The 21,397-nt window shown below is 40.1% G+C and overlaps 1 pseudogene; it reads left to right on the top strand.

Moving 5' to 3' along the window:
* LOC102420671 overlaps positions 1-20,947 on the top strand; it is a 98,476-nt pseudogene extending 77,529 nt beyond the window's left edge.
* The last annotated feature ends 450 nt before the right edge of the window (positions 20,948-21,397 follow it).

Raw genomic sequence — 21,397 nt, 5'->3', positions numbered from 1 at the left:
TTTCCTCCTTTCTCTCTGCGCCGCAAAGCCTGTGGAGGATGTGGGAAAGGCATATATAATATAGACGTAATTATGCAAATTGCCTTTAAGGCAGAACACACTAGAGTGACCCCTGTACCAGTCTATTGTGAGGTGCACTGCCCTCTTCTCGGTGCTTTTCCGAGGCAAACAGGCTTTGATCGCCTGTTGGCCACCCGGAGTGGGTGCAGGGCCAGCGAGCAGGCGGAAACAGCCGAACTCTCAGTCTCTTCCCCTGCCCATCAGGCACCAATCACCTAATGGTGAATGGGAAACTGGGGGTGGGTGGCAGCTGGGGGGGGGGGCAGGGCCGGCTGTGGGCCACTGGGAAAGATGGCTCTGATCACAGGCCAGGCCTAGGGACCATACCCACACATGAATTTCATGTGCTGGGCTCTAGTATTTTAATAAGAAAAGCCAGTATTTTCAAGGCTTCTCTAAAGATTTCCCTTCCCTGCCCCTCCTTTCTCTTCTCTTCATTTTCCTTCTCCTTTCTCTTCTTCCCACACTCACTGTTATCACTAGAGATGCTGTGAGTTATCTCCTGCCCTGAAGATATTTAATAGCAGCTTAACAGCATTTTAATTGAGTTGGCTTAGACATAGTTGATTTAGTCTAAATATGAACAGGGCCAGTATGGAATGCAAATAAAAGACTTCCCATCTAAGCTCTGGAGATGATGGAGGCAGGGAAACTGTACCCAAAGAGGAGTCCAGCCTACAGCTGGCTGTTTAGCTAATGAGAACAAGATATATGTATATTAGAAAGAGAGGCCTCCCTCACAGATAAGGGTCAAATTTTCTCATTAAAAATAAAGCAAGGTCAGAGGTCAGAATTCTTTAATGGTGAAAGACTGTTTAAAAGAGTACTTTTAATTGAATATGGCTCATCAAGCTATCTTATTTATGTTTGATGATATTGGGGGGAGGGTGTTTTTCCAGAAAGAACTTTTGAAAGTTGCCATATTGTCATTAAATATTACTTTTAAAACACCCATATATATACATATCAGTATCTAAAATACAAAACAGAGTATTTTTAACAGTATTAGATCCTGATTCCTAGGAATTTATATGTAAAATTGGTGTAACTGACTCAAACTAACAAGTAAATGTAAACAATAGTATCCTACACATAATAGGAATAAATAGCAAACTCTTTGTAGTTTGCATAAATATAGTGACCAACTTTGAATCTCTGTGGTCTAGAAATCAGCCATAATCTTCTGACTTGCACTCTGGAGTTAAGATTTCTAAAGTGCCTCTTCACGGAGAATTAGCTGGCATTTTAAGATGAAATGTTGTGAAAAAAATAGCTACATTTGTACAACCTCAATTTCAGAGTTTCAAAGTGTTTTATACTACAATCTGCTGCAGCAGACAAGAAAACAGGACCAAGCAGAACATCATTTTTTTCCCCTGAGAAACTCCTGAAAGGAACCTATAAAAAGCTGAACAAGGCATAGATGTTGCAGTTGCTCTTGATCTTAGGAAATGCAGTGTCTATTATTTATAAAAATATAGCCAACTTGTGAACATGTTTCTAATATGAAAAGAATACAAGGCAAGTAACTTTATAAGAAGAAAAACACCTCCATAATCAGTGTGAACTGATTACATTTGTAAATCAAGGTAATTAAGTTAATAACCATAATCTAATTTTGTTGAAACAGAAGAGAGTATTCTAAAAGATAAGGAATGGAAACACACACACACACACACACACACACACACACACCATGTTTAAAAACATCCACATAAACTTTCAGTTAATAAACATTTAGGCCTTTAGTTCTTTGACTTACATTAGTGATTCTTAACTTTTAGAAATGGAGACTGTGGTTCTGGCCAGGTAGTTCGATTGGTTAGAGTGCTAAGGTTGCAGGTTCAATCCCTCTCAGGGCACATACAAGAATCAACCAATGAATGCATAAATAAGGGAACAACAAATCAATGTTTCTCTCTATCTCTCTCTCAAATTAATAAATAAAAATAAAAATAAAAAAGGAATGGTGACTGTGGTTCTTCCTTCAAACCAGAAGAGTAACGGAATTTAAAACTGAAGGCTGAAACTATCAAAGCATGGCTTTGCTACACATGCCTCTCAATAGGCAGTTCCATGAAACATATTTTAGAATGACACGGAATGTGCTTGCAAAAGATCAGAAGTTGTAAGTACACTGTGGGTGACATTAGCTATATTTTAGATTTACCAGTGATTGCTTTGATAATAGTTCTTATATGAAACTTATAAGTAATTTGTTTTCTGTTTCTGAGAAATTATAGTGAAGACTTGATCAATTAAACATTAACTTCTCTCTGTGCCAGGGACTGTACTATGAATATGATGCAATGCCTTCCAGGGACAGATATGTAAGCAAATCAAACAGCACAGTACAGGGTGCTAAAAGGATGTATGAGCTCTATGGGAAGAGAAAGGGTGGAAGCTACCCGACTCAGGAAAGTAGAGCGGAGGGAGGACAAGAAGGCAAAGTAGTGGAAGACTTCCCAGAAGCAGTGAAGAAGATTAGAAAGAACAGAATATTGGAGAGAAATTATTTACCAGAGAGATGATTGGGGGAGAAAAAAGGCATTTAGCTGGAAGGTTCAAAACATGTAAGAGCTTGAGACCTTGGCTCTCATGGCAAGAATGAAGAGTGACACGTGATTAGTATCGCTCGGGTATGGATGATCTTGAGAGGTCAGTGATTAATTCCACTCTATTCTTATCCTCTACATCAGTGGTTCTCAACCTTGGCTGCGCATTAGAATCACCTGGGAATCTTTTTAAAATCCTGATTTCTGGGCCTCATCCTCCAGAAATTGTTTCTTTGTTACTAATGTTGTGGCCTCACCCCATAACAAAGAAACAGAATTTCCGGAGGATGAGGCCCCAAAATCAGGATTTTAAAAAAGATTCCCAGGTGTTTCTAATGTGCAGCCAAGGTTGAGAACCACTGCTCTAGCTCTTCATTTGTCAAGTCCCCTTGTTAATACCTCAAAAATATCTCTGGAGTATGACTAACATCTCTAATTCTTTTTTGTTTGTTTGTTTGTTTGTTTGTTTGTTTTGTTGTTAATTTCCACAGCAATTAAAACTTGGTACGGGTCTCGGCTTGAAATAAATACGGCTCTCCCTCTTGCAATAACATCATTGGAGCCAAAAATCCATAAACTTATTTCAAGCAAACAGGAGCAAATATCACACTCTAAAAATGCTTAATACTTAAATAAGCTTCAATTATTTTGTAAAAATTAAATTTACTTTAATAAATTCGTTACAATTAAACAACCTTTTGAAGGATTTTTGTTATGATTAAAAAAATATTTATAATGTTGTTATATTAAATTAGGGCCCAGTGCATGAATTTGTGCACCTTAAAAGGAACTGTGGGCTGCAAGGCTGCAGTGGGCAAAGGGGCGGGTCTCGGCCCATCCTCTGCACCCCTGCCCAGCCCCTCCAGCTGTGGCCCCTGGTCCCCTGTCTGCCAGAAGCCTGCTCCCACCGCTGCCGCTCCCATGCGCTGACAGTGCCAGCCCCACTCACACCCACTGACGGCCAGCAGCAGGTGCGAGTGGGGCCGGCGCCGTCAGCCGGTTCGAACAGCAGCTGCTGCCCTGATCACCCCTCTGGAGCAGTGGTATGTGGAGAAGCCCTGAGGGGCAATTGGGGCTGGCAGCCACCACTTGCACCCGCTGACAGTGCTGGGTGTGAGTGGGGCCAGTGCTGGCAGCAGGTGTGAGTGCCCAGCGGGACCGCGGTGCTCGGGAGCAAAGAATTTTCAGTGACCACCAGAGGCTCGCCCTAATGACAGCAACAGGTGCCCCACATTGGTCTGGCACCCCCACTCACCTGCTCCACCATCCTGCTGCAGCCAATGCCCACCATGTTCTGTGCTCTGCTGCCTGCTGCTGATGCCTGCCATGTTCTGTGCACGCCCCCTGATGGTCAGCGCACATCATAGTGACGGGTTATTCGGTTGTTCTGCCCTTTGGTCTATTTGCTTATTAGGGTTTTATATATAAAGATAGGTACATTTTATATTAATAAAATGGAAGTTCTCTGATCATTTTACAAATGTATTTATCTTTTTTTAAAAAATCATATTAGTGGTCCGCGGGATTTAAAATTATGAGTTTAGTGGTCTGTAAGGCCCGAAAGGTTGGTGACCGCTGTTTTTTTTTTTTTTTTTAAATATATTTTATTGATTTTTTACAGAGAGAAAGGGAGAGGGATAGAGAGTCAGAAACATCGATGAGAGAGAAACATCAACCAGCTGCCTCCTGCACATCTCCTACTGGGGATGTGCCCGCAACCAACGTACATGCCCTTGACCGGAATCGAACCCGGGACCCTTCAGTCCGCAGGCCAACGCTCTATCCACTGAGCCAAACCGGTTTCGGCAGGTGACCGCTGTTTTAGAGAGAGTGGAAGAGAGAGGAGGGAAAGACAGAAACATCAATGTGAGAGAAACACATTGATTGGTTGCCTCCTGCATGCACCCTGACCTGGGCCTGGGAGGAGCCTGCAACCAAGGTACATGCCCTTGACTGGAATTGAACCTGGGACCCTTTGGTCAACTGTGACAAATATGTTACACTAATGTAAAATGTTAATAATTAGGAAAAACTGGGTTCACAGTATATGGAAACCCTCTATACTATCTTAGCAATTATTCAGTAAATTTAAAAGTATTATAAAATTAAAAGTTTATTTTTTAAAAAAAGGAGAAAAGTGAGAAAGTAGGCAATATACAGCTGGAGAAACAGACAGGAGCAAGTTAAGAAATTCCTCATTGTCATGCTAGTAAGTTTGGGGTTTTTGTTGTTGTTGTTTTCTGAAATAAGGGGCTATATATGACTTGTACTTTAGAAAGATGATTCCAATGCAAGGGTCAGCAAACACTGTCTTCAAAGACCAGATAGTGAATATTTTAGAATTGTGTGCTGCATTAATTTCCTAACACTATTGTAAACAGTTCCCAACCTTGGTGGCTAACATATCAGAAATTAGTTTTCCCACAGTTCTGGAGGCTTGATGGCCAGAATCAAGATGCCAAAAGGGCTATGTTCCCTCCCGTGGTTCTAGGGGGCAGATTCTGTTCCTTGTGTCTTCCAGCTTCTGGTGGTGCCAGGCATTCCTTGCTTTCCTTGGCTTGTGGCCACATTATTCCAATCTCTGCCTCCATCCTCACATCACCTTCTCTGTGTTTTCTTCTCCATGTGTCTCAAATAAGAACACTTGACATTGAATTTAGGGCTCACCTGGATAATCCAGGATGATCTCATTTCAAGATCCTGTATTTAATCAATCACATCTGCAAAAAGGTAACATTTATAGGTTCCAGGGATTTGGAGGTGAACATATTTCTTGGGGGCTCATTATTCAACCCACTACACAGGCCGTATGGTCTCTTTCAAAACTACTCAGTCCTGGAGTTGTAGCACCAAAGCAGTCACGGACAACATGTAAATGAAGGAGTGTAGCTGTGATCCAATAAAATGTTATGGGCCGGCCTTGGCCCATGAGCCATAGTTTGCTGACCCCCGATGGCGGTGTGAAGGGAGAATTGGAAGGCAGCAAATGAAGGCAGTTAAGTCAGGAGGGAATGGAACAAGACAATGGCAGCAGAGGTGAAGGGGAGAGGACGGAATTGCGCATTATAGATTAGAATGAGCAGGATTGGGTGATAGACTACTGGGGAGGGATTATTAAAGTTCATTACAGAGGTGGAAGTCATTATGTCACCTGATAGATTAATGTTTTTTACTTTTTGAAAGAACAACTTGAGACTTTTCTACTTTCATTACTTGAAAAAATATTAGTTTTTACCAAGGCAAGTTTATGTAACCCATATAGACGAGTAGTGCAAAATAAACAGGCTCAAAAATGTTAACAGAACCCAAATAAAAATAAAGAATACCCAAATATTGTAATGTAATAAAATGTTAAGAGATTTTACTGTTCAGCCCTAACTACAGTGTATGGGACATTTTGAAGTCAGAGGAGACAACAGTTAGCCAGTTGGCTTATTTCTTAGAAGGAACAAAGCAGTGTTAGGGGGATGTCTTTTCTCATCAAACTCCACACTGTGTCAATAGTCTCTCCCATCATGCAAAGAGTTGAATGGTTGAGGTTATTAATTATAGTTAATACTTATATATCCATGTATAGTTTATAAAGTTCTGACATGATACATGATATTACTTGACCCTCACAACACTTCTAAGATAGGGATGTCAGGTATTATTGTACCTGGAGTGAAGAGCAGGTAAGTGACATTTTGAAGGTCACACAGACAGCCAATTGTGCTTTCCTGGTTCAAAATTCCCTAAATCGTGGGCTATTTCCTTTTTACCGTCTCTGAAGTTGGATCAGAGAGCTGTGACAGTGTGTGGCCTCTGTAGCCCGGGTGGTCAGCATGACCAGAAAGATAAAGATGCGATTAATGAGGTTTTTAACTAGGCAGTCAGGGTGGCCTTCCAGCTGTCCTTCGAGGGCAGATGGCCAAAGAGAAAGTGCAGGCTTGAGAGCAGAAGCAGAACACACATGGGCAGGGATGATGAGAGAAACGGGCCCCAGAGCAGTGTTACAAAATCATGGAGCCCAGAGAGATAAAGAAGCAGCAGTGTCATGAATGTAATGCAAAGAAGTGCACCAAACTCACCACTGCACCAGTTACTCACAGAGTTTCTTAGCAATGTAGCCTCCTGAGTTCCATTTTAGCAGAGTCTTCTGATTCAGCCAGTCTGGGTAAGGGTCATGAAGGACTCCCTCTCTACGATATCTGATAGAGAATTTTCACCAAAAAATCCAGAGGATGAAAGCAGCAGAAAGCATCTAGAGAGATTTTTTTGATGTTATGATATCAAAGCATTGGCCTATAATAACTTCTATTTTTAATAAACAGCAGAGTCTAGGCCTCTTTTAGAAAATAATTTTTTTGACAGTTGCCTGTGCACAGTACCAGGCCAGGTACTGGAAGTATAGCAGTGAATAAAAAATTAAAACATACTTGGTCCTTGTACTCACAGAGCTTACATTCTAGATGGGAGATGGTCATCAAATAATTACATAACATTGTATAATAATTATTTTTGTTGTATAATAGTGTGTAGGTAAGTGCTAAGAAAGAGAAGTACAGGATGTCATAACAAGGGACTGATAAGAGGGGGCCCTGGCCCAGTCTGGACATCAGGAAAAAGTTCCCCCAAAGAAATGGCATATGATTTGCAATTACCAAGCAAAGGAGGAAAGGAAGATATTAATTAACTACTTCAAAAAATACTTATTGAGAACCTACAATGTGCTAGCTTCTGGGATGGAGCAACAAACAAAATAGGTAAAATTCCTGCTTTCATGGAACTAATACCCCAATTTACAAAACAAAGAATTAAAATACAAATTAATAAACAGGAAATCACTTGATAATAACAATATTATATGATTTCCGTTTTCTCCAAATTTATCTATCAATTCAATGCAATGCTAATCAAAATCCCAGTAGCATTTTTTTTGTAGAACTCGACAAACCAATTCTAAAATTTATATGGGAACACATATAAAAAGAAAGTCTTAAAGATGAATAAAGTTGAAAAATTTTTATTACCAAATACCAAGACTTATTCTAAAGTGATAATTAAGACAGTGTGGTCTTATCACAATGATAGACAACTAGTCCAATGGAAAAGAATAGAGTTCAAAAATAAGCTCACACTTTGTATATGGCAAAGGTGCCACCGCAGGGCAGTGGGAAAAAGGATACTCTTTTCAACGAATAGTGCCAGGACAATTGAATATCCACACAGAAAATCCATACACAAAAATCAGTTCTTGTGGAAACCAAAGTAATAACATTTCTAAAAGATAACATAGGGGAATATCTTTATGAACATGGAATAGGCCAAGATTTCTTAAACTGGGCACTAACAAAAATGGAAACTATTGATAAATTGAAATCATTAAAATTAAGAACTTCTGTTTATTAAGAGTCACTGTTAAGTGGGTGAAAAGGCAAGCTAAAGAGCAGGAGAAAATATTTACAATATGCATAGCTGACAAAAGACTCATGCCTGGAATACATACAGAATGCCTACAAATCAGTTTAAAAGAAAAGGAGGCGGTAAAAACCTGGGTTAGGCATTTCACATATGCAAAAAATAGATGCTATAAATGGCCAATAAACATATGAATAGATGCTCAGACTCTTTAATCATAAGAGAAATACAAATTAAAACTGCAATGGGATAATATTCACACCTATCAGGGTAGTTGTCATTAAACAATTAACAATGAATTAGCTAGGATGTGGAGCTATTAGAGAGAAAGTCAACTGGTACAACTACTTTGAAAATGGATTGGCAGTATTTGTTAAAACTGAACATGTGCCAAACAGAGATACATTCATAAGTACACCAACAGACATGTATATGAATGTTCATAGCACCACTATTAGTAATTGCTTCAAAATGGAAACAAATAATGTCTATCTTAATCTGTTCCATATGCTATAAAAAATACCATAGACTGGATGGCTTATAAACAATAATTTATTTCTCACAGTTCTGGAGTCTGGAAGGTCCAAAATCAAGGTGTGGCATATTCATGTCTGGGCTGCTTCCTGGTTCAATATCCATCAACAGAGGAATGCTTAAAGAAATTTAGCATATTCTTAAAATGGAATACTAGACAGCAATAAAACTCAAATTTACTACATTCAACAACATGTATGAGTCTCATAAACATAATATTGAGAGGAACAAGTTAGTCACATAAGAGTACATATTAGCCCTAGCTGGGTTGGCTCAGTGGATAGAGCGTCGGCCTGTGGAGTGAAGGATCCCAGGTTCGATTCCAGTTGAGGGCACATGCCTGGGTTGTGGGCAAAATCCCCAGAAGGGGGCGTGCCAGAGGTAGCCAATCAATGATTCTCTCTCATCATTGATGTTTCTATCTCTCTCTCCCTCTCCTTTCTTCTCTGAATTCAATAAAAATATTTTAAAAGAGTACATATTATATTATTTAATTTATATGAAGTTTAGGTATAGGCAATAGTAATCTATGGAAGTGATATTTACAGGAAGATAATTATTTTGTTTTTTCACCAGAAGGTTGGTAATACAGGGTGTTCACTTTGTAAAGAAAATACTTGAAGTTTCGTATTTAGGACTTTTATACTTCTATGTATGTATGTGTATATGTATGTATATTATGGTTCAATTAAAACATTTACTCAAAAAATAATTGAAACCATCCTAATATTTTCTCTCCTCAGTTAGAAAATATCAGTGATTACAATCTGAATAGCAACCTATTAAGAAAAATGAGTGTTTAAATTGATCTTTTGTGTGATTTAGTTATTTCACATAATTATTTTGATTTAAAAATCTCAATTAGAGGATATTCAGGTATAACTGAGGAAAAGTTACTTGGTGTGTTAGGGAAGGCTAAGCTATAACATAGTAACAAACTTTCTTTCTCTTTCCCCACATCCAAATCTCAGTGGCTTAAAATAAGAAAAATTTGCCCAGCCGACATGGCTCAGTGATTAAGCGTTGACCTATGAACCAGGAGGTCTAGGTTTGATTCCCGGTCTGGGCACAAGCCTAGGTTGTGGGCTCGGTCCCCAGTAGGGGGCGTGCAGGGAGCAGCCAATCAATGATTCTCTCTCATCATTGATGTTTCTATCTCTCTCTCCCTCTCCCTTCCTCTCTGAAATCAATAAAAATATATTTCAGGAAATGACAAAAATTTATTTCTTGTTTTTATCAGTCTTATTAGCTGTTTGGCAGGGGGCCTTCCACAGGATCTTTCAGGGACCCAGGCTCCTCTGTCTTTAGGCTTCATTTTCCTCTGGACCTCGAGTTCTTCCTGGACCCTTTTCATCTGGCCTGCCAAGGATTAAAAGCAGTGTGAAGATAGCACACTGTCTTTTAACTGCCTTGGCCCCAAGATGACACATCTGTTCTAACTGTGTAATAGAACTTAGTCATTAGGTCTTATAAAATACAATGGGACTGGGAAATGTAGTCAGCTCTGGGCTGAGGAAAAGCAAAGAAGTTTGGTTAGCCTGCAGGCATCTCTGATACTCCTGGAGCCCAAGACAGACCATAAGGTCACTATAAAAGGGCTCAGAAAGGTGTGGGGAATGGGAATTCTAACAGGAAGTTACAAAATGGCAACTTAATCAAGAATCCGATTGCATTCAAAGATACACAATGAAATTAGAAAAAGAAATGTCCTCTCATGGTTTGGAAGAAAGAGGTTATTGTGAGGGAGGTATTAATTAGAAGAAAAATTGAAATGGAGACACCTGCATTGGAGGAAGGGATATACCAAGGGTAAGTATTTAAAACAGACTGGGAAGTTAGTCAATTCATGAGTCAACTCATCAGGTCAGTGAGATGTTAAGACAGACATACCAGGGAGACAATGGAATATTTTTGCATTCTTTTGCTCTCAAGACTCAGGTAAGCCAAGAACATGGTACAAATTTAATCAAGAAGGGTTGAATTATCACAAGAAAAGAGGAAATGTTCAGCTCCTTCCTACTGTCTCAGAGTTGGGACCTGTACCTAATGGTAATAACATTATACAGTGATAGGGAAAACCAAGCGTACAAAACACTAATTGGACTCTGATGTGAATGGCAATTTCTGGAGTTGTTAAAAATGATGCTCTTGAGCCTCTTAGCTTCACTTTGGAAGAAGTCTGGGGAGAAGTTGGGTGGGTTTGTGCCAGAGACAAAGAATGAGGTCAGGAGGGGAAGAATGGAGGATTTTAAGACAGTTCATTTTAGCCCCTCATTTAAGAGAGTTTCTGGGAATGAAGCATAACTGTTATTTCTTATGTTGGCCTTGGTCAAAGTTACTTTAGACAATAACTTCTATCTACCTAGCCCCAATGTTCAGTCAACTGACATAGCTGCCTGGAAGGACTCTTATAGTTGGAATGACAGGTGCTCTTGCTTCTGGTGCCCTGTGTAAAAGGGCATGGGGTAGAGCAATGGTTGAATCTGCTGCCTGGAAGAGTTGAGACCAAACTCAGGATGCATTAGTTAGGGTAAGATTAACCTGCTGAAACAAGACACCTAATGTTACTGAGTTTCTTAAAGAAGGTAAATGTTATTCCTCTCTCATGTAGTGGTATGCTGTTAGTGTTGCAATCGGCAGACAGCCCTACTGGTTTTGACCATTTAGGGACCCATGTTCTATCTATCATGTTGTGCTTTCATCCTGGGGCATTGCTGCCACCTGCATGGTCAAAACTGGGTCACTATGAGTTCTAGCCGGTGGGAAAGAGAATGTATCTTAAGGCTGAGTCACAAGTGACACACTTTACTTGTATCACATTTGATTGGCAGAAACTCAGTCATGTGGCTACACTTAACTGCAAGTGAGAGTCACAGCTGTTGTCCCTAGCTAATAGGTCTAGTTATAACTTTGCATGAAAGATAGGAAAGATGAGTTTTGGCAGGCATCTAGAGTATTCATCCAGGGAGAGTAGAGGGAGTAAAACAGAATCATTTAAATTATTTTACATATATTATTAAAACAACATAATGGTCAACTTCATTCATATCAGAGTTACGTACACCATTTGTTATAGAATATTCACAAATTCTGAAAATTATTATTTTTTAAACTACCAATGTGTACTATACTTTTAGAGCTTTATTCCCAATTCTGACATCTTTAAATAGCCAAGATTTCAAAATCTATATCTTTAAGATTTTCCGTCCCCTCCTTTCCAAAGTCAAATTGTTAACTATAAATAAGCAAACTCATTGAAAGTCAGGAGAGGAATAGTTACTATTTTAAAAAATGAAGGTAGAAATTCCTTTTTAGAGTAACTCCATGATGCAATCATCCTGAAAATTTTATTTTGAAAGTTCATACTAATATACTTAAAGTGAAGAAGTGTTAATACAGAAAGTGAGATTTTTGTGATGTAGAGTACATGAGTAACTACTGAAAAATAATATTACTTTTTGATTTCGGGTTGTCACTAACTATATCCTAAGAAAGTTTTATACAAATCTTGGTGTATCAAAGAAATCGCATATTTGGGCCCAACATTTTAGTAACAATACAAGATTTAAGTAAGTCCTGGTTTGCTTTTGATATGGAGAAGTTTGAGTATCTAACAAACCACTCCTCTCATGAATAAAAATGGTAATACTCTGGACAAAATATAGAAAAACAAGACTACAAAAGGGTTCTGGAGACTGAACAAAGGCAGACAAATTTCGAAGCAAAACTTTAACAACCACGTGACTAGAACAAATTTCCCTATTCATTTATTCCCAGCTTTATTGGGATATAATTGACATTGCATAAGTTTAAGGTGACTTGATAAATATATATATTTTTAGCAGATTTGTGTTTGAGGTGTGTATGTACATTTTCCCATTTGCATGTGGATCAGTGATTCTTATCTTCTGTGTTAGAAATTTTTCAGTCATGTACTTTACAATATGCAGGTTTATGACTTGCTATGCAATCTCCATGAGTTGGAAAATTTCAAAACATATGGCAGCTCAGATGTTAGGTTGGGAGAAATAAAAAAATTAAAATTTTCAGAGCTGGTTAGAAGATGCTTTGCTATATATATTTTTATGTGATTTGTGTATATAAATATGTTGAGAAAAATGCCACTTGAGAGTAAAGTCTAAGGAAAGCTATATCTTCTGTATACTTTGTCTGCTCTAGGTAACAGCCAATGTTGCGAATAAAATGGGAATTTGTTCAAAGTCAGAGACATTTTTAAAATATACTTTTTTCTAGCCCTGGCTGGTGTGGCTGAGTTGGTTGAGTGTCATCCCATGCACCAAGAGATCATCAGTTCGATTCCTGGTCAGGGTAAAATGCCCAGTTTTCGAGCTCAGTTCCCAGTAGGGGATGTGCAGGAGGCAGCTGATTGATGTTTCTCCCTCTCATCAGTGTTTCTCTCCCTCCATCTTACTTCCTCTCTCTCTAAATCAATAAAAAACATATTAAAAAATATATATGTATATATATATACTTTTTCTAATTGCAACATTTAAACAGTAACAACAACAAAAATCAGTGAGAACTGCTGTTTAAGGGAAGTAATATGGTTTTTAGAAAGAGCCAAGGACCAGGTATAGGGGAATTCTAGAAAAATTACTATAATTGAAAACAAATCATTCTAGGATATTTTCTGATTTGGGGAAAATGTCAGCTAAAATTTTATGAGTGGCACTTTTAAAAAAATCCTCACCAAGGATATGTTTTTTAAAATTTATTTTTAGAGAGAGAAAGAAACATTGATCAGTTGCCTCCCATACAAGTCCTAATGGGGGACCAAACTTGCAACCTAGCTGTTTGCCCTGACTAGGAAATGAATTTGTAATCTTTTGGTATATGGGACAACATTCCAACTAACAGAGCCACCCAGCCGGGGTGTTCTACTTTTATTCAGAAAAAAAAATTCGAATTGTCCATATTATATATTACACCTTACAAAATAATTTATTTAGTCAAAAGTTCCTCAGATATCTTGTGAAACAAAGCATCCTGCTGGAAAAAGCAGTGTTCTACTGGTCACTCACCCACTCCTACATGGGTGAGTGGAAGGGAAAGTGTGAACACAGGCTATGGGGTTGGGCAGGACTTCTTTTTAGAGTTAATTCTGTAATTTCTTTTCTTAGGATAGCATGTTTGAAGTGTTCTGTCAATGAAGGACATAAAATAGGTGAATAAAACTCCTAATATTCAACAATACCTTACAATTTGACAGTTTTTATTCCACAGTTATCTAGAACATTTTCTAAAAATACACATTAACTTGTTTCACTTTCATGTTAATCATTCTCTTACCTTACATGCTGTTTCCTAGGCTTATAGGGTTTTTACTTCCCTCTCAATCTTCATGTATTTTCTTTAGTCTGCAGTCTTCACCTTTTGGAGTGTGTTCCTGGCCAGAATGCTTTCATCTGGATGTGCTTTAACCCACACTACTATATTTACTAGTGGAAGGACAATATTCCTTCTCCATTAGTCTCCATTCATTTGGTCCCACTCTACCTTCCTCATAGCGCACATATACAATGCATCTACTCTCTCACCCCCTCTCTCAGCCATGCACACACACCATTTGTATGAGTTCTCAGACATTTTACTCATCCATTAAATTAACAAATATTTGTAAACTGTAGAATGCTATGTGCATTATGTTGTGACACTGGTGTTTCATAGACCACTAATCTGAGTTAGACAATGCAGGTAACTCTTTCCCCATTCCCCATCAAAGGCAAAAAAACAAATTATTACTCTGAAACCATGCCCCCTAATTGCTGGAATCCCAGTTTCTCTGGCACGCCCCCCCCTCCCCACCTAATTATCTCTTCTATTTCCCAGCTGACAACTGGAGGATGAGGCTTTACCAACTCTCCTGCCTTTAGCAATCAGTCCTATTAACTTTCATAAATAGCATATACTTTTCATAAGCCAGGCTCACTTCTGCAGCCCATTTCACCACCTCCACCTGGGCAATGCTCTGAGTCAAGCAGTTCTCTCCCAAGGCAGGACCTTTCATTCTGGAAGGCTAAGTGGGGCTGGGCCCTGGGAATGGTCTCTGAGCATTGGTTAGCTGCCTCTCCTCCATAGCCTGGTCCATACAACTTCTCTTGCTGCTTCTTGCTGAGTCTGTTGATCCCTGGATGCAAATGAGTCTTTCTTAAGATGCCCTGATTTGGGGGTGAGGTGATTCCTAACCTCAGCACTGAGCTAATTTTCTTCCTTATCCATGCCCACTCAATATGCCCACTCTTCCTCCAGAAAGCTGTCTCCTGTTTACAGGCCTGGCAGGAGCCATGAACAGCCAACATTTCTAGAGAATATTTTTAGATTTAGCCCTTTCCCTTCTCTGGCGATTGTTGATGGTGGCAGCTGATGTGAGAAAATGGACATGTCTATTTCTCTTTGTGGTGGCTTCAGACTCTGTGCAGACATGGATACAGCTCTCCCAACTATGTTCTAGGGATCATTAAAAAATGTTAAAATATATGCTATTGTATGCACTGTCCTTTCTCAATGCTTTGACCTATTTAAACATGAGATAATTCATTCTTAAATGTATCCTGACTCAATATATATCACAAATGAATGATTCTCTGAAAGTTGCAATAGCATCTCTCATGACTCCCTTCCCCTTCCTGGGGAGGATTATAGGCAGATGCATTATACCTGTTTCTTCATGGTGTTTCTTACCTCCATTATTCGGCCCATACCCCAATCTCTCCAGTATATTAACTGGTTACTTGTAACATTGCATATCTCTTTATTATCTATAAAATTATATCACCTCAAAAACTATCTTATTTCTAAACAATACATAAATAATATTAGTCTTTGATCATCCTATATAATAAAAGCCTAATATGCAAATCAGCCTAATAGCAGAACAACCGGTGGAATGACCAATTGCTATGATGCACACTGACCACCAGGGGGCAGATGCTCAATGCAGGAGCTGCCCTCCAGCCTTCAGGCACCAGGCCAGCCAAGGCAGGTGCCAGCCGGGGCCCCCCCAGTAGGCCCGCAGATCAGCCCTGATTGCCTAGGGACCCTACCCATGCATAAATTTTGTGCACTGGGCCTTTAGTATTACTATAAGATTTAAAAAACAAAACCAAGCCCTAACCGGTTTGGCTCAGTGGCTAGAGCGTTGGCCTGCGGACTGAAGGGTCCCAGGTTCAATTCCGGTCAAGGGCATGTACCTTGGTTGCAGGCACATCCCCAGTAGAGGGTGTGCAGGAGGCAGCTGATCAATGTTTCTCTCTCATTGATGTTTCTAACTCTCTATCCCTCTCCCTTCCTCTCTGTAAAAAAATCAATAAAATATATTTTAAAAAAACACACACAAAAAAACAAAAAACAAAACCAAGAATTCCTGTTCTTAAAATCTATTTTATATTCTGACTAGAGACCCGGTGCATGAAATTCATACATGGGGGTGGGGGGTGTCCCTCAGCCCGGTGCGCACCCTCTCCAATCTGAGACCCCTCGGGGGATGTCCAACTGCCTGTTTGCAGGATCAGGCCTAAACCGGCAGTCGGACATCCCTCTCACAATCTGGGACTGCTAGCTCCTAACCACTCACCTACCTGCCTGCCTGATTGCCCCTAACTGCTTCTGCCTGCCAGCCTGATCACCCCTAACCGCTCCTCTGCCAGCCTGATCGACGCCTAACTGCTCCCCTGCCAGCCTGATTGCCCACAACTGCCCTCCCCTGCCACAACCCGCCTCCTCCACCGGGACCGGCCTCCTCTGCACCACGTGGAGCTGTGGTACCCCCTGGCCTCACCACATGGAGTGGCCACCGGGCCCCACCTCCACTGAGCATGCAGCCATCTTGTGATGGCCATCTTGTGACGATGTGAGGGTGTGACACCACGTAGGCTATTAGTATAGATTTCTGACATGTAAATATCTTTATAAATGTCTTTAAGAGGCTTTTAAAAGTTACTTTAAATAATTTTTGCTAATGTAATGTATTCCATCTTTCATTCTAGTCTTATATAAGACTAGAGGCCCAGTGCATGGATTCATGCATTGGTGGGGTCCCTCGGTGTGGCCTGCAGGGATTGGCTGAAACCAGCAGTCCAATGCCACCTGCCACTCCTGCTTGCCACTCTTGCTCATCCTGGCCCTGCTGTGCCTGCTGTCACCGATCAGTAGGCTCACTGCTGCTCTGCTGCTGTCTCCAGGCTGCAGCAGCCAGCCACGAGCCCTGCGTCTGGCGCCCATCAGTCAGCTGAGTGGTGCTCCCGCTGTGGGAGTGCACTGACCACCAGGGGGCAACTCCTGTGTTGAGTGTCTGCCCTTTGGTGGTCAGTGTGTGTCATAGCTACCAGCCGGTTGTCCGGTCATCCGGTCGCTTAGGCTTTTATATATGTAGATTATATAAGATCCTGTATGCCTGAATCTTGATTATAATAGTCATAAATTATACCACATTTAGACACTAACCACTTGAAGGAATATATTAATTCCTATTTACACAGGGACTTTATAATAATGGCAGAAGAACTTGGTAAGAATGTCTAAACCTAATATACTCTGTAAGGAGATGTGTGTACAAATTGTTACATAAATCTAAATACAACTACCATAGAGAATATATATATATACTGGTGACCAGTCAGTCTCCATTTACTCCTGAAGGAACTGGTATTAATTTTTAATTAGGAAATAATTATATTCCAGTATAGAATATTGCTCTTTGACCCAAAGTTTCTGTTCTGGGATGTTTGCTTTTTACTTCAGGGTTTGTGTTACCATATTTTAGACATATGTAATTATATAAGCCATTGAATACTGAACCTCTATCAACTGATTTCTATGAGAAGCTGGTACTATTTGTAATAATACAATCTGTTTGCTGTGGCTGTGGGATGCTTTGGTCTGGGTCTAATTGGAACACCCTGTCTGGCAGTCCCATTAGAATCAACATTCTTGGCTTTGGAAAACAGAAGATATTTTAAATTCATGTTGGCTGGAGCAGTCAATTTCTGCCTGAAAAACAAACAGGTTTTCTGAAATATAGATAACAAGTCTCTTCTGCCTCATCATTAAACATATTCCCACAACTGGAACTCAAGGAATTACTTTCTAACCAACTTATGTCATTAATTTTCTTGGTTATATAGAGAATTGCTAAGTGTTTCCCTAAAGAAAAATGTATCTTTTGATTTTCATTCATTCATCCATTTGCAATTTAAGCATTGACTAAATACATAGATAACATTGGACTCTTCCACACAGAATTATGCATAACTCTTTAAATTTTTCTTTCCTCCCAAGAATCCCACAATACCAGATTTAGATTTCTTTTTTCTCCCTCTTCTTTCCTTTCCTTCCCTCAGACATTAATTCTACAATTTTCAGAATTGATCTTACCTTTCTTTTTTTTTTTTAATCCTATCTTTCCCCAAAGTCTGACAGCAATTACACAACACATTTCTGGCTATCACCCAGGTCAACATTTCTTGGTTCCTGCTTATCTGGGGTCATCAGCACTAATTTTTCCATATTTATTCTTCCTGATCAGAGTTTAAAAGAAGGAGATTAGAAAGAAGAAAAAATTTTGGCTATTGAAGTTATGAGCCAGAATCCATGGCATCAGTTGTATTAGCAGAAGCCTATCTTGTTCCTGTGTCATGAATACCTATTATATGTCTTGCAAGCTCTTCCAGTCTTTCTGGGAAGTATACACACACACACACACACACACACACACACACACACACACACACACCCTTGATTTGAAATAAACACACCTTATTGGTCCATGAGGTGCCCCAAATGGATCATAGATGTAAACTTAAGAGCTAAAATGGCAAAACTCAGAATAAAACATTGAAGAAAATCTTCATGATATTGAATTTGGCAATGATTTCATGGCTGCAAAAGCAAAATAGGTCAATTAGACTTAATGAAAATTAAGAACTTTTGTGCATCAAAGGATTCATTGGATAAGCTTCCAGCTAAACTCCCCAGAGACAAAGAATTCTCCCTTCGCCCCCCTCTTGCTACTTGTGCTCCTGTTTCTCATTTGCTCCATGACCTGCACTCACCGTGTCATGTGGCCCTAGAAGCCGCATGGCGCAGTCATCCAGGCCCTACACCCAGTGGACTGCAGCTAGGAACCCAACCTAGGCTAGTCAGATGCTGGACTGGTTTGTGCTTCAACGTGGAATGGAAACTCTGGGCAGTGGCTTCAATCCTACCTCTGCTGAAGACCAAAATGGGACTTTTTCCATGGTGGAACAGAAGGAGATGGGACCTTGAAGGGGAACTCCTTTTATGTTATCTCATCATAAAGCTTTCCGTGATACCTCATCCTCCTGTGGGGGGCCTTCAGGAAATTCTTGTTCCCATGGCATCCCACGAGCTCCACTTTCACCAGCAATAGGTGGGGACACGGAGGACACCCCACTGGTAAGAGTTTTGGGCTCAATTCCCAGTCAGGGCACATGCCTATGTTGTGTGTTTGATTTCCCAGTTGGGGCACATATGGAAGGCAATCAATTGATATTCTTTCTCACATCAATGTTTCTCTCTCTCTCCCCTTTCCACTCTCTCTAAAATCAATAAGCAAGTCCTTGGGTGAGGATTAAAAAAAAAATAAAGCAAAAAGATAACATATTGAATAGGAGAAAATATTTTCAAATGATATATCTGACAAGTGATTAATATTGGAAATATTGAAAAACTGCAGTTCAATAATAAAAAGATAAATAACACAAAATAATTGCAAAGGACTTGAACAGACATTTCTCCAGAGGAGATATTCAAATGGCCATTAAGAACATGAAAAGATGCTCAACATAATTAATCACTCACTGTAAATTACCTTCAGTCAAAATATGCTCAAATCAAAACCACAATGAGATACCACTTCACATCTACGAGGATGGCTATAATTTGTTTAAAAAAATGAAGATAATAGGTGTTGACAAAAATGTAAAGAAATTGGAACCTTTCTGCTCTACTAGTGAGAATATAAAGTCATAGTAGCTGTGGAAAACAAGTTCAGTGGTTTTTTTCAGAAAATTAAATTTAGAGTTAACCATATGACTCAGCAATTCTCTTAGGTATATAAGCACAGAATTGAAAGTAAGGCCTCCAGAAGAGCAGATATTTGTGCACCAAAGTTTATAGCAGCATTAGTCACAATAGCCAAAAGACTAGAAACAACACTAATGTCCATCCATAGGTGACTGGACAAACAAAATGTGGTATATACATATATTGGCATATTCAGCTTTAAAAAAGGTATTCTGACACATGCTACAACATGGATGAACTTTGAAAACATTATGAAGCATCCATCTTATATAAAAACTGCTGTTTGAAATTTTAACCCTGCTATTTTTGGCTTCTGTAAATACTTGCTTGCTTAAATAATAAGGAAAATAAGACTACTCCCATTTCCGAGGGCCATTAAACCTTCCCCAGACGAAGTTATCAGTGCTGGCACCAGGCCAAGCCTTTGGTTGTTGTCTCAAAGCCCCAGCACATAGGGCTCTTTAGGAACTTGCAAAGGGAACCGGGAAAACCCCATATTTGGGGGGCAAAGAGGTTAAAATGGTATAAATACAGGAAAGTTCCGGTGTGACTTTGCCCAGAATTCTAGAGACATTTTTCTCTGGGCTCGCGCATAATAATAATAATAAATGTAACTCCATCTCTTTAAGCGTTGCTTGGTTTTTCTCTGGTTTTCTGTAACAATTATACTAACTGAAATTAGCCAGACACTGAGGGACAAACGTACGATTCCACTTACGAGGTACCTAGGATCGGCAAATTTGTGGAGAGGGAAAGCGGGATAGAGGCATTACAGAACTCCAGGGTTCGCCCCTTGGGGTGCTCCCTTGGAGAACCAGATGTGGTTGTCTACAGCCGCGATCGTCAGCTGGTGTGCTGCACGCATTTTTAAAACATACAATCCTTGACTGCTTAGTCAGGGGCACGGACCTCTTTTCCCTCTTAGATTGTCAAATAAAAATAAAAAAATGACAACAATACAACAATAGCTGTCCAGTGTGAATGAGTCAAAACTATACTTTTCTTTTTTGTCAGATCGGCAAAAAAATACGTGCTGCAGATTTTTAGTAATTAGTTTGTGTGTCAGGAGATGAAAAAGGTTGAAAGTCCTGATCGTTTTATTTACTTGCAGCAATAAAAAAGAAGGGGGGGGGGGTTCGCATACAAAGCTCTGTCTCCTGGAAGAGAGGCTTAGCCATTGCCTATACACTACTTGGCTAATTACACGTTTATTTCTTCTTTGCAGTTGGCTACAGCTACCCTCCTGGGTTCAGGCTCTGGCCAAGCTCATCCCGTTACAGCTGCTCCACAAAATGCTGTGCTACATTCCAACATTTAGCAAAAATGACATTTAATAAGAACCGTCCAGACCTTGAGACCCTTGTCCTAACAGAGGTTACCAGGGTTAAAAGCTTTATTTAATTTATACTGTAGCCTTATTTAACAGGCTGCCCTTATACTGCCAGCGCCATATTCAAGACTAATGATAAACTTCTGGAGCCAAAAAGAAGAGGTGGGAAGGGAGGGCTTGGGGAATCCTCAGGATCCACTGTTTGGAACTGGGCTTAGCCAGGCTGCGGGTCCTGATGGGTCGGGAACAGGGGCTGCTCTAGGAGCCCGGATGTCCTGGGGGTGAGAGGGGAACTGAGGGAGGGGGGCTTAGGGAGAGGGGAACTGAGGGAGGGGGGAACTGAGGGAGGGGGGACTGAGGGAGGGGGGACTGAGAGAGAGGGGAACTGAGAGAGAGGGGAACTGAGGGAGGGGGGAACTGAGGGAGGGGGGACTGAGGGAGGGGGGACTGAGGG

Source organism: Myotis lucifugus, unplaced genomic scaffold, assembly GCF_000147115.1.
Source record: "Myotis lucifugus unplaced genomic scaffold, Myoluc2.0 scaffold_110, whole genome shotgun sequence".
Classification (NCBI taxonomy): Eukaryota; Metazoa; Chordata; class Mammalia; order Chiroptera; family Vespertilionidae; genus Myotis; species Myotis lucifugus.
Note: the sequence above shows the minus strand (reverse complement) of the source record. Positions and strands in the feature narration are given on the sequence as shown.